The sequence below is a fragment of the Glycine max genome, chromosome 14, assembly GCF_000004515.6.
Source record: "Glycine max cultivar Williams 82 chromosome 14, Glycine_max_v4.0, whole genome shotgun sequence".
Lineage (NCBI taxonomy): Eukaryota > Viridiplantae > Streptophyta > Magnoliopsida > Fabales > Fabaceae > Glycine > Glycine max.
Window position 1 is genome coordinate 32,637,702 of NC_038250.2, and position 16,575 is coordinate 32,654,276.

The 16,575-nt window shown below is 32.2% G+C and overlaps 1 pseudogene; it reads right to left on the reverse strand.

Moving 5' to 3' along the window:
- Positions 1–246: 246 nt before the first annotated feature.
- Positions 247–3,100, reverse strand: LOC102665518 (uncharacterized; annotated as a pseudogene).
- Positions 3,101–16,575: the final 13,475 nt, after the last annotated feature.

The following is a 16,575-nucleotide window of genomic DNA, read 5'->3' on the forward strand; positions in this document are numbered from 1 at the left end:
ATTAGGATGTGTGGAATATTATTAATTGTATAGAATTTCATACTGCTAATCAGTTAGTATTTTTTTCTCTATGTATGTAGTTATTATATATCATGTATATAGCTATGTATACCAATAGTTTTTGTCTTTGAATAAAAATATGTATTATTGCCAACATTTTGTCATTAGATTCTCATAAAGAAAGGTAGAAAATTCTACTGCTAAGAACATACTAAAAGGATTTTCACTAAAAAATTTCGGGCTTTGTTATTTCCGTTTGATGATAGTTATACTAGGGAGAAGCAAACTAGCAATACCACTGGATGCAACATTCAACACAATCTTATTTTGTGCTCTAATAGCAGCTGACATTGTATTCCAAAGGAAAGTCTTCCTAGTTCCACCATAGCCATAAAGGAAGAAAAACTAGCCATGATCAAAAAACACAATTCCAATGATTTGATTGTAGACATCTAACTGCTCTTGTGTCAACAACTTCAATAGAGTAGCATGGAGCTCAGTTAACTCATTTGTGTCATAATTGAGCTATTATACAATGAATTTGTTTTCATAAAAATCAAAGTTAGAACTATCTGGACATGGTAGAGAAGTATAATCTTTATAAGCTCTTCCATTTGAATTAAGTAGCTTCTCAATTTCTATTAGACAAAGCTCCTTCAACTCACTATCATCAATGTGAAGACCTGCAACAGATAAAAATGTTTTACAAATAGTATGTGTTGTAAACATAAAATTTTTCTAATATATCATATATAATGCAGAAAGACACATTTTATTTTTCTTTAGGAAAGACACTTAATTTGATCTATTTACATGTAAACTTTTGTTTATAACAATATGGCTTATCTACATACCTATGTACTATATTGAGTTCAAACAATAAAGTCTATATTAAAACTCCACATAAGCAGTTAATAGATATAAGATATATAAAACTAAAAATGACATGAACTTGGAAAATTTAGTTGTCTTCTCTTTTGGTAGACAATCCCATCTACTAACAATTTCCAAGTGTCAATCCATACCACATCCAGTTTTGTCATTGTATTCATGAATAACATTGTAACAAAAAGTCTCCTCAATTGATTTCTAGAACTTGACTTCTTTAATTGCATCAATATACTCTCTATCATTCATTAGTAACCCCAAAGCATAACATGCATCTTGAAAACTGCCATAGATTTTTGCATTGACAGTTTTGATACTTTCGTAATCAACACATCACCGCTGCATCGTGAGAAGTATTCTCATGTAGTATAACTCGCCTACACCAACAGGAATATAAGAAAGTCTCCCAACATAATAACTTTTTTTCCTTGGCTGCCACATTTTTTGTTGATTCAACCATACAAATCTGGTAGGAAAATTAACATAAGTCAGATCTTTACCCTCAGCCAATGTATTATTGGCCTCAAACCAAGCTAAAAACATGGTTTTAACTTCTGCATTAGCATCAACAACATTATTTATTTTGTCATCATCATTGAAAAAAAACCAATTGTTCATTGGGAAGATGGAAATTTAATCGTTGCATTGCTGGCCACCTCATGAATATCATATGCATAAATTCTCCAGGCAACTTCGCATGGTGATAAATATTTGTAATCATAGTACATCTTAATCTCATCAGCCACGGTACAATTTTCAGTATTACCTTTTGAATTTGTTATCTCAATTGTAGCCCGATCTGGACCATTGGTAACATATTTGAATAGGTACTTGATTGAGTTTGATTTATTGCAATATTCTATATTGATATGACCTTCATACCTCATAAACGATCATATTTTCCAAAGTTACACCATTTTTTTGCATAGACATTCACATTTCTCGACGTCGATAGCATGGATATCCATCATCATCAATTGTGGTGGAGTTTTCAAATTTCTTAGGAAAGTATTTAGAACATTTCCTTTCTTTCATGCAAGGAAACTTCAAGTTAGCTAATTCACATGGCCCATGCATCATGTAAGTTGCAATTGCTTTGGACAATTTGGGATATAAATCAGGATTAGGCAGCTCGGCTGAGATGATTTTATCAATATTGCTTCCATTATGTAGCCGATTTTCACCATCCAACCATAGTAATATATGTGCATGTGGAAGTCCTCTTTTTTGAAACTCAATAGTGTACATGCCTGAATATAATGAAGATAAATTCTTAGAAATGATAAGATAAAATATAGAATTTGCAATTATAGACACATTCAATTACCAAAATTGTTGTTGAATAATTACCTGCATTAACTTTTCTAAATATGTTTTTTTTCCTTAAACTCATCTAGCTTCATCTTAAACACCCTACAAACAATATCAGGTCTATCAGATGGCATGAGACCTTTTTTATGCATAAAATCACGTATCTCAGCCCAGCTTGTGTTGCATGTAATTGTTATGAACAAATCTGGATATCCAAACTCCTTACAAATTGTCATTGCATCTTGAAAATTATGAAACTGTATCACATTCCACCAATAAAGGATGATGGTAAGAGAACACATTTGCCAATAGAAGAAGGATTTGTTTCTCCTCTTGAGACTACTTCTTGTAATCCATTTAGAACATCAGATCTAATTGCCTTTTGATTGAATCTTAACCATGTTAAACATTGGGACTCAACCATAGAATAACAATCAACCAAGAACTATTGAAATAGTCTTCGTGCATTCAATATGGTACTGAATTCTACACTTCTATCTTGAATTCTAAATCCAATTCACTCCCTCAAAGTTACACGCATTCTCTTGCAGTTTTCCCTATCATTTGTCAACTGGCTTATTGGAATATCCTCTTGAAAACCATCTTTGCCATAAGGAAAAAATAGTGAATATTGTAATGGAATGAAAGAGGTATGTGTCTCATGAAGCCATTGTAGCTGACCAAAAATGCTCTTGACAACAATGTCTCTACCGAATTCTGTATTGTCTAAGTCCCTTACTATCAAAGCAACAACCTCATAAGTATCAAGGATATTATAAACATGTGGATCCTTGCTTCGATCTCGGTACAACCTCAAGCAAAATCTTTTTCTTGCATTAACTTCAACAAAATCTCTAACCTTCCTAAAATGTTTAGCAAGACAATTAAATTGATCAACCATTTTAGTTAGATCCTCAACCAATGTTTTATCAAAAAATTCAGAACCTTTTGCACCTATGCAAACATATAAGGTCAATTTAGATTTGCAATCAGTATATCTCAATTTGTAATCAAAATATGCAATAGGTAAGACAAAGTTAAAAGTGAAAATAACTTAGTTACAACATACATACCCAAACCCAAATTGAGATACTCTGTTTTGTAGCTCATTTTGAGTATCATATATATATAGTTGTGCAAATTTGGGTTTACAACCCTCTTCAGGCAATAAACTCCTAATACAGTGGTAAATTTGACCATAAAGTATAAATTGGAGGACCATCTCCATCATTGATTGAAGAGTGAACCTTTCCTCCAATTGAAGTAAAAGAGAACATACTATTGTATGCTCTTATATTTTCCTTGAAATGAATACTTCTTACATCATAACCATGTACCAATGAGTATAACAACTCTAAAGGCTTCTATAAAAATGGTAGTTGAACTTTTCCCTTTTGACAACATAATGAGAAACATACGTTGTTTTTTGTTGTTGATTTGTCACTCTCTCTTAAAACCACAATTCAGCTTTACCAAATGCACATTATGTTGATGGTGTTCCATATTTCACACATTTCAAAAATAAGAAATAACTTTATATGCTAGGTATGGTTCAAACAGATGCATTAATCATATTTTATTTCATTAGAAATTTTATATATTACCTTGAATTTCAACTTCCTTATACAAATTAGATTCAAATTCTATTTTTGTATTTACTTCATTAAAAAAAATTATGCTTACACCTAAAAAATGCATATTAAGAGATCAATATGAGTCCAAATTAACAAAATAAGTCAGCTACTAATACAATAGAAGCATAATTTAACAATTGAATACTAAATTTAACCTAAATGTTGAGGTTGCTTTTCATATTCTACACTATCGAAATTTAATCTGGTTCTTCCAATAGATTGTAGTACATTAGCAGATTGTTAAATATATTTGCAATGCTTAATTCTATGCACAAAAATGTTCAAGTTTGAAGATTGAGGAGAATAACTTGCATTTAGGAAATACAGTGGCATAATTAAACATATGAATTATATTTTTAATAAAGCAAAGGAGTAAAATGCCTCAATAGTAGGATAGTTTACTAATAGGAATCTTGTGTGGAACCTGTAGTGCTACAACCACTATCCAAATCTTCATAAAATATTGATCTTTTCTTAAATTTGAGGTTAGTGTTAACCGCACTATTTTGGATGTTTTCAAAACATGTGACAACAAACATTGTTAAATATTGTTATTGACAGAAATCCTCTGATAGTATTTTGGATGAGTTGCATCCTCAATAATTTTTTATGTTGACACTACAAAAACAAATAAAGAAGGCTACCATTAGACAATGTAGATAATGATGTTCTATTCCAACTTCTGCTAGGTACTTGGTATACATGTTCAACTCTTGTCATATGATAACAAAACATGAGATGCATTTGTTTGCATAAAATTAAATTGAAAAAAAAAACTTATATTCAGTTACCAACTGATGAAGTTGAAATTCCACCAACATGATCTTCAAGTTGACTAAACTCTATTGACATAGAACTTTTAGTAGAATCTACATTTTTTTGGGGGGGGGGGGAATGATTGCAAAACTGGATTAGAAATCTCATGTAAGGAAAAGAATTACAAAATACAGTATGGCTAATGAATCTACTTAAACTATTGATATGATTACTATTTTCTTTATTCCTCATTAGTATCTTCCTTCTCATTCTTACTTTTTGAGCTCAAATTAACTCAATCTCCATGGAGTGGGATTATTGTTTTGCACTATTTGGTAACAGGGCATGAGGGTGTATTTTTTAGCTGCTATAGGATTCGTGTGTTTTGTAAAACCTATTGTGTTATGAATTAGTATTATGTGTTCCTCGGTATATGTGTGTGTGTTGACATTGGACCTACTTTTTAGAATGCTTAAAATAACAATTGTTATGTGACTTTTCTAATGTTCCTACCTGATTAGAATGTTAAGTCAAATATACTATGGTTCTATGCAAAGTCAACTTCCATTTCCATATAAACTTTCATACACATAGTCTGCTTTTTTCCTTTCACTGAATTGTTTATATATCAGCTCAAATTGTTGTGTTTTGTTTTAAACTCTGTCCATATGCATTCATTTTTAAAAAATAACTCCTATTATACTACATTATTTTACTGATATTAGTGTATTGCCATTTCATCTGTATTTCATCTATAATTCCATTAATGAAGGAGTCATTTTAATGTCTATTTTTGTGTGGAACCTATTGTGCTACAACCATTGTCCAAATATTCACAGAATAATGATATTTTCTTAAGTATGAGGTTAGTGTTAACCTCACTATTTTGGATGTTTTCAAAACTTGTGACAATAAACATTATTAAACATTGTTATTGACAGAAATCCTATGACAGTGTTTTGGATGAGCTGCATCCTCAAAAAAAATTTGCGTTGACACTACGAAAACAAATGAAAAAAGGTTATCATTAGACAATGTAGATAATGGTGTTATACTCCAACTCTTGTCATATGATAACACATTTGTTTTCATGAAAAAAGAATATATTTAGTTACCAACTGATGAAGTTGAAAATCCATCAGCATGCTCTTTAGCTTAGATTGTTGTGTTTTGTTTTAAACTTTGTTCCTATACATCTAATTTAAAAAATGACTCGAATTACACTACACTTTTACTGATATCACTATACTGCCAATTCATCTATAATTCTATCAATGAAGAAGCCATTGTAAGTCATTTTATTGTCTATTTTTGTAACTTCTACATAAATACTTTTGTCATGTGTAAGTTCCATTATTTTTAATTTACTTGTTGAAATTTGTATCCATAATTTTTCAACAGCCATAACATGGCAAATTTAATAACTTCAACTGGTGAACATGAAATTTAAAATATGATTCAGATTAGAAAATAAAGAAGTGGATTCAAAATTCTTTAGTAAATTTGCCTCCCATTATGAATTAGGGGCAAAAAACAAATACATTGGTAAATAAACAACATGAACTCTTGAATCACATTACTTAAATTCACATAAATTAAAATCTAATTTGATGTTAACAAAGTACATTAGTCTCAACCATCATATAATATAGTCTACAATTTGATATAAAAAAATAGACAAACATAGACAAAACAAAACTACCCTCTGTACATAACTCCACTTCCACAACATGTATAGTTCACTAATTTGAAATCAAGTTTTCTCAACCTTGATCCTTTTCTTCAAAGATTTTAGTGACAAATGCATTTTTAAAGATTGACTTTGCATCGGTTCAACATCCATACCAACACCATTTGCCTTCCCTTTTAGTCTACAATTTTCATTAGTTTTGACATTTTCCAAACACCCACCTTGCTTATTTTCACCTTCCACGTTTTTGGGCTATGAATGTATTTGAGTTCCAAATACAGTTCCAAAGGGAGTCAAATCTCCCAAATTATTGAGCAAAACATCATTTTCCTTATTTTGGGTTATAAGGTCTCTTTCATTCGGAGTCAATTCATCCAAGTTAATTTGCAATAGAAATTATGTTTAGTAAAGGTTAACTCTTTAGAATCCTTTGATAAATCAGTTGTTTCTTTTTCACCACATTGCGAATCATTTTCAACAACATCAAAAAACTTGGGCATCAAATCCTGTTAAACAAATAGGACATAATCAATCAAGTTAGTATATAATCAAAGTTAAGGTAACACAAGTTCCCTTGAAAACACATGCTATGAATACAAGTATTTAATAAAATTTAGATTGGTCATAAAGCTCCTGAGCTTGGATCAAAGATGTGTCATCAACCAAACCTTCTTTGAACTACTTGATAGTGGATAGATCAGTACAATTTTTTTTTACTCTAAAAGTTTTCTCAAACTGCGAGTTGCATCCACTCTTATCCTCAACTTTTAAAAGGAAAGACCTATTCACTAAATTAATAATCTCCCTTTGAAAAGTTCCAGCAAGACCTCTCTACAACACAAAATTGCAATGATGAATATTTGAAATGAAACAACAAATTAACATATATTAAGTACCTCTTATCAAAATCAAGACAATAAATTTAAAAGACCTTCTGGTATGTTTCAAATATATTAGCACATGACTTGCTAAAAAGGATACTAGCATCCTGATCAAAAATCACAAAAGTGGCTGAATCTGATTCATCAATTACACAAACCTTGATACGGTACCTAAAAATATAGTCAAAAGACATAAAGGGTCAAATAAGAAGGCAACGTAAAATTGGAAAATAAGTGGCACAAATATTACCTTAAAACAACATTTGTCACATGTTTGTTGCATTTTTCACAAAAAAAACATCTTTGAATCAGGGTACACTGACTTGTTGCATGTGCAAGAAATATACCACCATTCCCCATCATCTACAACATGTTTTATATTACCAAAAACTACAAAACAGGTATCCTATAATTTGAAAATAAATAAATAAGTATCAGAAATTGCTCATTAAATAACTATGTAGTCGATTACCAGAAACAAATTTTTTTGAAATTCAAACTGAAAAGACATGGTTCCTCATTAAATAACTATGTAATCAATTACCAAGTATCTGTAATCGATTACCAGTGAGGAAAATTCAAAAATAACTCTGAAAAGTCACATCCCTTCATGAGTTTTTGAAAAGCCACCAAAGGCCTATATATATGTGACTTGTGTTAAAAAATCTTCAGAGTTTTTCAGAACTTCATTGTCTTATTCTCTCAAACAAACAAACCTTTGGCCAAACACTTGCAAATCAATTAAGGATTCTTATAAGTTCTTCAATTTGTATTATACTTCTCTAAGAGAGAGAAAAACTTCTGTGCATCAAAAGAAAATTGTTGTTTTGATCAAGAGGCAGTGAGTCTCTTGATTTGTGAGTTTTTCTGAACACAAGGGAAAGGTATCCCTAGGTGGTTCAGAAGTTGTAAAAGGGATTTACAAGAATAGTGGAAATCTCAAGTGGGTTGTTTGAGGACTAGACGTAGGCATAGGAAGTGGCCTAACCAGTATAAACTATGTTTGTAAATTCGCTCTTCCCTTATCTGATTTACATTATTGCAATTTAATTTTGTCTTGCACGTTTAAAAAACATCAATTAAATTGTTCATTGCTTCTTCTTCTACATAGTAAGTCTGCATATATCATTTAAAGAGAATTAAAATTTGTTAGGGGAAAATTTTGAAACTTAATTCACATCCCTCTTAAGTTATTGAGACCACTTGTTTAACTAGTGGTATCAGAGCTAAATTCTTGTATAAAGTTTAGAAACTTCAAGAATAGTTATGGCCACATCAAACTTTCTATTTCTCGAAGGGAGCTCTATTAATAGGCCTCCTATATTCAATGGTGTGGGTTATCATTACTCAAAAACTCGTATGCAAATCTTGATAGAGGCTATAGATTTAAATATCTAGGAAGCCATTGAAATCGGCCCTTACATCCCTACTATGGTAGCAGGAAATGCAACTATAGAAAAACCTAGGGAACAATGGGATGAAGAAGAAAGGAAAATGGTACAATATAACTTAAAGGCTAAAAATATAATTACATCTACATTAGGCATAGATGAATATTTTAGAGTATCAAACTACAAGAATGCAAAAGAAATGTGAGACACGTTACAAGTAACCCATGAAGGAACAACTGATGTAAAGAGATCTAGAATAAATACCTTAACCCATGAATATGAATTGTTTAGAATGAATCAAAATGAAACCATATAGGATATGCAAAAGAGATTCACACATATAGTAAATCATCTTGCATCATTAGGAAAGACATTTCCTAATGAAGATCTTGTTAACAAAGTTCTGAGATGTTTAAGCAGGGAATGACAACCAAAGGTAACTACAATTATAGAATCAAGAGATCTTACTAACATGTCTCTTGCAACTCTTTTTGGAAAGCTTCAGGAACACGAAATGGAACTCATGAGACTAAATCAACATGAAGAAAATGACAAGAAAAAGAAAGGAATCACACTTAAAGCTTCATCTTCAATTCAAGAAGAAAGTGATAAAGAGGACTATATAAGAAGATGATGATTTTAGTTTCTTCATAAAGAGATTCAATAAATTCCTAAGAAACAAAGGAAATCAAAGAAGATCATGCTTTAAACCAAAGAAAAAAGGAGAAGATTCATCTTCTATTTCAAAGTGTTATGAATGTAATCAACCAGGACATCTGAGAGTTGATTGCCCTAGTTTCAAGAAAAGAATGGAAAAATATGAGAGGAAAACCTTCAATGATAAGAAAGCAAAGAAAGCTTACATCACTTGGGAAGATAACGATATGGATTCATCCGGAGACTCAGAAAATGAAGTCATGAATCTAAGTCTCATGGCCAAAAATTATGAAAGCGAAGAAGAGGTAACATCTTCTAACAATAACTTATCTATTTCCTTAGATGAACTTCAAAATGCATTCAATGATTTACATAAAGAATCAGTCAAACATGCAAAACTAGTTTCATTTTCTAAGAAAACTATTTCAAACTTAGAAAAGGAAGTTTTGAAATTAAATGAAGAATTAGAAAATCTTAGAACTGAAGTCAAAACTTTAAAACCAATTGACACAAATCAATCTTCTACCATAAAAGTAATACAAGATAGTAAAGAAGCATCTAACTCATGTAAATGTTGTGGCAAGTTTATAGAAGAAAACAACGATTTGAAAAACTCTCTTGCCAAATTTACTATTGGCAAAAATAATTTAGATATTATACTAGGAAAGCAAAGATGTGTGTTTGATAAGGCTAGATTAGGATATAAACCTAACAAACAACAAAAATTATATAAAAATTTCTTTGCATCTACTCAAAAGAATAGTTCTCCTTTCTTAACATGTTTTTACTGTGTAAAGAAAGGACATAGTGCATCTACATGCTATTTTAGGAAAAATAGTAATAATATTAAAATGATATGGGTTCCAAAAGCATCTTTTAGCAAAACTGACATTCAAGGACCCATGAAAGTTTGGGTACCTGAGTCCTAAACATGATTATATAGGATTCTTTGAAGAAAAGTTGGTACATTGATAGTGGATGCTCTAAACACATGACAGGAGATGCATCAAAGTTTACTCATATTTCTCCCAAGAATAGTGGACATGTGACTTATGGCAACAACAATAAAGGTAGAATTCTTGGAGTCAGAAAATAGGTACGAATCCATCTACCTCCATTGAAAATGTTCTGCATGTTGATGGTCTTAAGCATAGTCTACTAAGTGTTAGTCAATTATGTGATAAAGGCTATCTAGTATCATTTGACTCTCATAATTGTGTTATTGAAATTAAACATGATAGAAACATAAAACATATAGGCTATAGAACAAATAATGTATACATGATAAATTTAGATAAAACATCAAATCATGATCAATGTTTTCTTAGTAAAGATGATGATTCTTGGTTATGGCATAGAAGAATTGCCCATATAAACATGGAACATTTAAATAAACTAATTTCTAAGGATTTAGTAATTGGTTTACCAAAACTTAAATTTGAAAAAGATAGACTATGTGATGCTTGTCAAAAAGGAAACAAGTAAGGGTTTCCTTCAAATCAAAGAATATTGTTTCTACAACTCAACCCTTACAACTTTTGCATATGGATCTTTTTGGCCCCTCTAGAACTGAGTTTTGGAGGAAACTACTTGATGCAATCCTACCCCGCAAGGGCATTGGATAGAAGACTCCAAGTAGATTGGGCCAGAGATCCAAGGGAAGGCCCTAGGGTTCTCATGAGCCTTAGGATAGATTTTGAGCCCATGGGCTAAGTATGAGCCTGCTTATCTTTGTAAATATTAGAATAGGTTTTTTTCCTTCGTTTAGGCCTTGTATTTTGGCCATTCTAGTAGTATAGGGTTTTAGCCTTGTATTTCGAGGCATTTTGAGTAGTCTTTGTAGTATGGACTTTTTTTGTATTTTCATGTATTTTGTCATGGGGGTGAGCTTAGCTATTATAGGGGGTGTGTAGCTAAGTTCTAACTTTTCATCTCAAGGAGGTGAGCTTAGCTATTAGAGAGGTGTGTGTAGCTAAGCTCTAGCTTCTTTAGGAATCTTTTCAAGGAAGCTTCTCAAGGAGGTGAGCTTAGTTATTAGAGGGGTGTGTGTAGCTAAGCTCTAGCTTCTCAAGGAAGTTTTCTCAAAGAAGCTTCTCAAGGAAGTTTTCTCAAGAAAGCTTCTCAAGGAAGCTACCTAGTCTATAAATAGAAACATGTGTAACACTTGTTGTAACTTTGATGAATGAGAGTCTTGTGAGACACAACTCAAAGTTCAACTTCTCTCCCTTTTTCTTCCTTCAATTTCGTGCTCCCCCCTCTCTCTTTCTCTCCCTCTTTCTTTTCCTCCATTGAAGCATCCTCTCCAAGCTTCTTATCCAAGGCTCATCTTGGTGGTGAAGCTCCTTCTTCCATGGCTTATTCCCTAATGGATGGCGCCACCTCTTACCTCTTCTCCTTTGTCTTCCGCTGCATCTCCATGGTGGAAAATCACCATTAGAGGACCTCAATGAAGCTCAAAGATCCAGCCTCCATAGAAGCTCCACAAGCAAGCTTCCATCAAGTGGTAATCAGAGCACAAGAGCTTCAAGTAGGTGCTCCTTAAACCTCCATTAATTTTTTTGCTTTACCTTCTCTTCCATTGTTTTTTCTTCATTTTTCTCCATGTATCTCCTCACATGTCTTGTTCTAAATGTTTTTAACATGATTCTTTAGAGTTTGCACCGATTAAACTTGCTATAGAAGTTAGATTTGATTTTTTATGGTTCAAATTTCTTGTTCTTGTTCTTGAACCATGAATTGTGTTGAGTTTAGGTTCCTTTGAGTTTTGTCTTGTTATTTTTTGTGGCTGAAACCTAAACCATAAAATTCTTACAAAAATATTAAAGTAGAAGAAAACCTCAAAAATCTAGAGTGACTTGTTCACCTATTGTAGTTTTGTCATAGAAGTCATGTCTAGTCATGAAACTTGTCACATAAGATTTCTTATGTTGTGCTGAATTTTATTTTCTTGTTTCTTTGTCTAACTCATTTGCTCATGAGTGTATGAAATTCTTTTAGCCTATTATTTGATTTGAGTCAAATCTTTCATGTTAATTAGTCCTTAACATGTTCATGCAAAATTCTTAGAGAGTCTTTGATTGTGAACCTTTTCTTGAACTTTTAGGTTTCCTTATGATTGTGTCTATTATGAATTTGAGTTTTGGTGATTGAATTGCTGGCTGAAATGTTGATCCTAAGTGAATATTGAACTCCTAAAACTGTGGTAAACAATCCAAGTGAGTTCAACATACATAGGGAGGTTGAAAGTAAGCCCAAGGCAATCAATATACCATGCTTAAAGAAACAAATCGCTGGTGCTGGCAGCTTGGACATACAAACTTGTAAAAATTACTGAGAATTGGTTACTTCGAATTTTGAGCTGAAATTTTTAATTAATTTTCTAGACATCTGGAAAAAAGTTATAAAAAAAGAAACAAGTGATTTCGATAAAAGGAAAAAAACCTATTCTAATATTTACAAAGATAAGCAGGCTCATACTTAGCCCATGGGCTCAAAATCTACCCTAAGGCTCATGAGAACCCTAGGGCCTTCCCTTGGATCTCTGGCCCAATCTACTTGGAGTCTTCTATCCAATGCCCTTGCGGGGTAGGATTGCATCACCACTATGCTCTTGTTATAGTTGATGATTACTCAAGATTCACATGGACTTTATTTCTCATTCATAAAAGAGATGTTTTTCATGCTTTCAACAAACTTGCTAAAATCATTCAAAATAAGAAAAATATCAAAATAGCATCTATTAGGAGTGATCATGGAGGAGAATTTGAAAATAAGGATTTTGAATCATATTGTGCTGAAAATGGCATTGAACACAATTTTTCTACACCTAGAACCCCTCAACAAAATGGAGTAGTTGAGAGGATAAATAGATCTTTAGAAGAGATAGCCAGAACTTTGCTTAATGATACAATCCTTCCTAAATATTTATGGGCTAAAGCTGTAAATACTACATGCTATATAATGAATAGAGCTTTAATTAGACCAAACTTGAAGAAAACTCCATATGAATTGTATAACGGAAGATAACTGAACATTTCTCATCTTCATGTGTTTGGATGTAAGTGTTTTATGCTAAACAACGACAAAGACAACTTAGGTAAGTTTGATGCAAAATCTGATGAAGATTTATAACAAAAGAACTATGATCATTGAAGAATCTATTCATGTTGCTTTTGATGAAACTAACCCTATAAGGCCAAGAAAGGAAACTTTTAATGATATTTCAGATTCTTTAGAAGGTATGCATATTCATGGTGAAAAGCACAAAGGAAAAGGAAAGGGAAATGATGAAGACTTTCAAATTGACGAAACAAAAACAAGTACAGATCTTCCAAGAGAGTGGAGAACTTCAAGATACCATCCTTTTGATAACATCATCGGTGAAATATCTAAAGGGGTAACAACTAGACACTCTCTCAAAGATGCTTGCAATAATAAGGATTTTGTTTCTTTAATTGAACCTAGAAATTTAAAAGAAGCCATAATTGATGAACACTGCATTATTGCTATACAAGAATAGTTAAATCAATTTGAAAGAAATAAAGTTGGGAATTAGTTGACAAACCTGATAATCATCCAGTTATAGGAACTAAATGGGTATTTAGAAACAAATTGGATGAACATGGAATAGTAATTAGAAATAAGGCTAGGCTAGTGGCCAAAGGATATAATCAAGAAGAAAGAATAGATTATGAGGAAACCTATGCTCCAGTAGCCAGATTAGAAGCCATTAGAATGTTATTGGCTTTTGCATCCATAATGGACTTTAAACTCTATCAAATGGATGTTAAAAGTGTCTTTTTAAATGGTTTCATCAAGAAGAAGTATATGTGGATCAACCTCCTAGCTTTGAAAACTTCGAAAAGCCCAATCATGTCTTTAAATTGAAAAAGGCTCTATATGGTTTAAAACAAGCCCCTAGGGCTTGGTATGAGCGTCTGACAAAGTTTCTTTTAGAAAAGGGCTTTTTAAGAGGAAAGGTTGATACCACTCTATTTATTAAAAGAAAATTGAATGATATTCTCTTAGTGCAAATATATGTTAATGATATCATTTTTGGTTCAACTAATGATTCTCTTTGCAAAGAATTCTCTCAAGATATGCAAAATGAATTTGAAATGTCAACGATGGGTGAGTTAAATTTTTTTCTTGGAATGCAAATAAAGCAAACAAAGAATGAAATATTTATCAGACAGTCAAAATATTGCAAAGACCTAATTAACAAGTTTGGGATGGAAAATGCTAAACACATGGCCACTCCTATGAGTAATGCTTGCTATCTGGATAAAGATGAAACCGGTCAGTCAATAGACATAAAGAAATATAAAGGTATGATCGGATCTCTTCTTTATTTATCTGCAAGTAGACCTGATATAATGTTTAGTGTTTGTATGTGTGCAAGATTTCAAGCAAATCCCAAAGAATCTCACCTTAGTGCTGTTAAAAGAATCATGAGATACTTATTAGGCACTATCAATCTAGGATTATGGTATCCTAAGAATTCCTCTTATAATCTAATAGGATACTTTGATTCTGATTTTGCCGAGTGCAAAACTGATAGAAAAAGCACTAGTGGAACTTGTCATTTTATTGGCTCTTCTCTAGTATCATGGCATAGTAAAAAAACAGAATAGTGTTGCATTATCCACTACTAAGGCAGAATATATTTCTGCTGGAAGTTGTTGTGCACAAATACTTTGGATGAAATAAAAACATTCTGACTATGGATTAATACTTGATCATATTCCCATTTGATGTGATAACACAAGTGCAATCAATCTATCTAAAAATCCTATTATGCACTCGAGAACCAAGCATATTGAAATTGGGCATCATTTCTTGAGAGATCATGTTCAAAAAGGGGATTGTGTACTAGAATTTGTTGACACAAAGAATCAGTTAGCTTATATCTTTACAAAACCTCTCCCTAAAGAAACTTGCTTTGCTATTAGAAGAGAATTAAAACTCCTAGACATAAATAACTTAGATATATAGCCATTTTGTTTGTCTATTTTTGATTATTTTTCTTATGATTGTTTATGATTGTCTTTTGATTATTTTTTATGATTGTACTTGATAGTTATGATGATTGTTAACTTTTGATTGTTTTTTAATGATTGTTTACGATTGTTTTTGATTGAGTTTTGATTGTCTTTGATGATTGTGTTTGATAGTTATGATGATTGGTGATTTTTTTTATTATTATATATTTTGATTATTTATACTGAATGTGTATTTTTGTGGGTGCAAAATAGTTAATTTTAATGCTTATTTCACTTGAAAATCCATGTTTTAGGGTCTGGTAATTAACTACCACTTCCTGTAATCAATTACCATAGAACAAAGCCCCTGTAATCGATTACAACAGACTGTAATTGATTACTAGAGGGTTTTTGGCAGCTGCAGGATAAGCCTGTAATCGATTACCATGAGCTGTAATTGATTACAGCTCGTCCCTGACTATAAAAGCTGCACTTTTCTCTCTCCTTGCACAGAACCCCTTCTTCCTCCTTCTCCTTGATGATGCCCTCCATACCCACATCTTCAAATCTCTATATCTTTCTCATTTCTTGTCCAAATCACTTAAAACAAAGTGAAAAATTCATCTTTTTCAATTCTCTACAAACCCCACCAAACACAATCTGCAGAAACACTCTCAAATGGCAGAACCATCAAATAAGAGAAAGGGCTCAACCTCCACAACCACCAGTGCAGGACAACGCCGCCACGGCACATCCGGTGATCCACCAGCATCACCTAATTCCTTTCTTTCTTCTCCATGGTCCTTAACTCTCTTTTCTTTTGATGAACAACATCAAAGGTACTATTCCCTATTCTCAAATCGCATCATTCTTGATCCTAAATATCTAGACATAGAATTCTTTGAAGGGGAAACCTTTGATTGTTATCGGGTTTTTCAAAATTCTGAGTTACTTGCTTTTATGTCTCTTAAACTACCGTTCTATCCTGAATTAGTTTAAGTCTTTTATAATAATATGCAAATTAGGGATGGTGTCATTTTCTATGAGGTGCATAAAATACCAATTGTCGTTGATCAATCTCTGTTTTTTTAATTGACAAAACTGAGTAGTTAGGGTGTTCCTTTTGAAGGCACTTGGGTTGATGATTGGAAGCATATCTATTCAACTCATGATGCCTGTAAAATGGTCTGTAATGAACATGCTGATATGACCGACAAATTGCTTGCTAGATCATTCACCTTTGAATGTTGTATCATGCATTATATTCTATGTTGTATTTTGCTTCCTCGTTCCATAAATCTTGCTCAGGCCTTTGAGGAAGATTTAATTCTGCTATGGGCTCTTCAAATCGGTCACCAAATTGACTGGGCTCATCTTGTCAGGTAC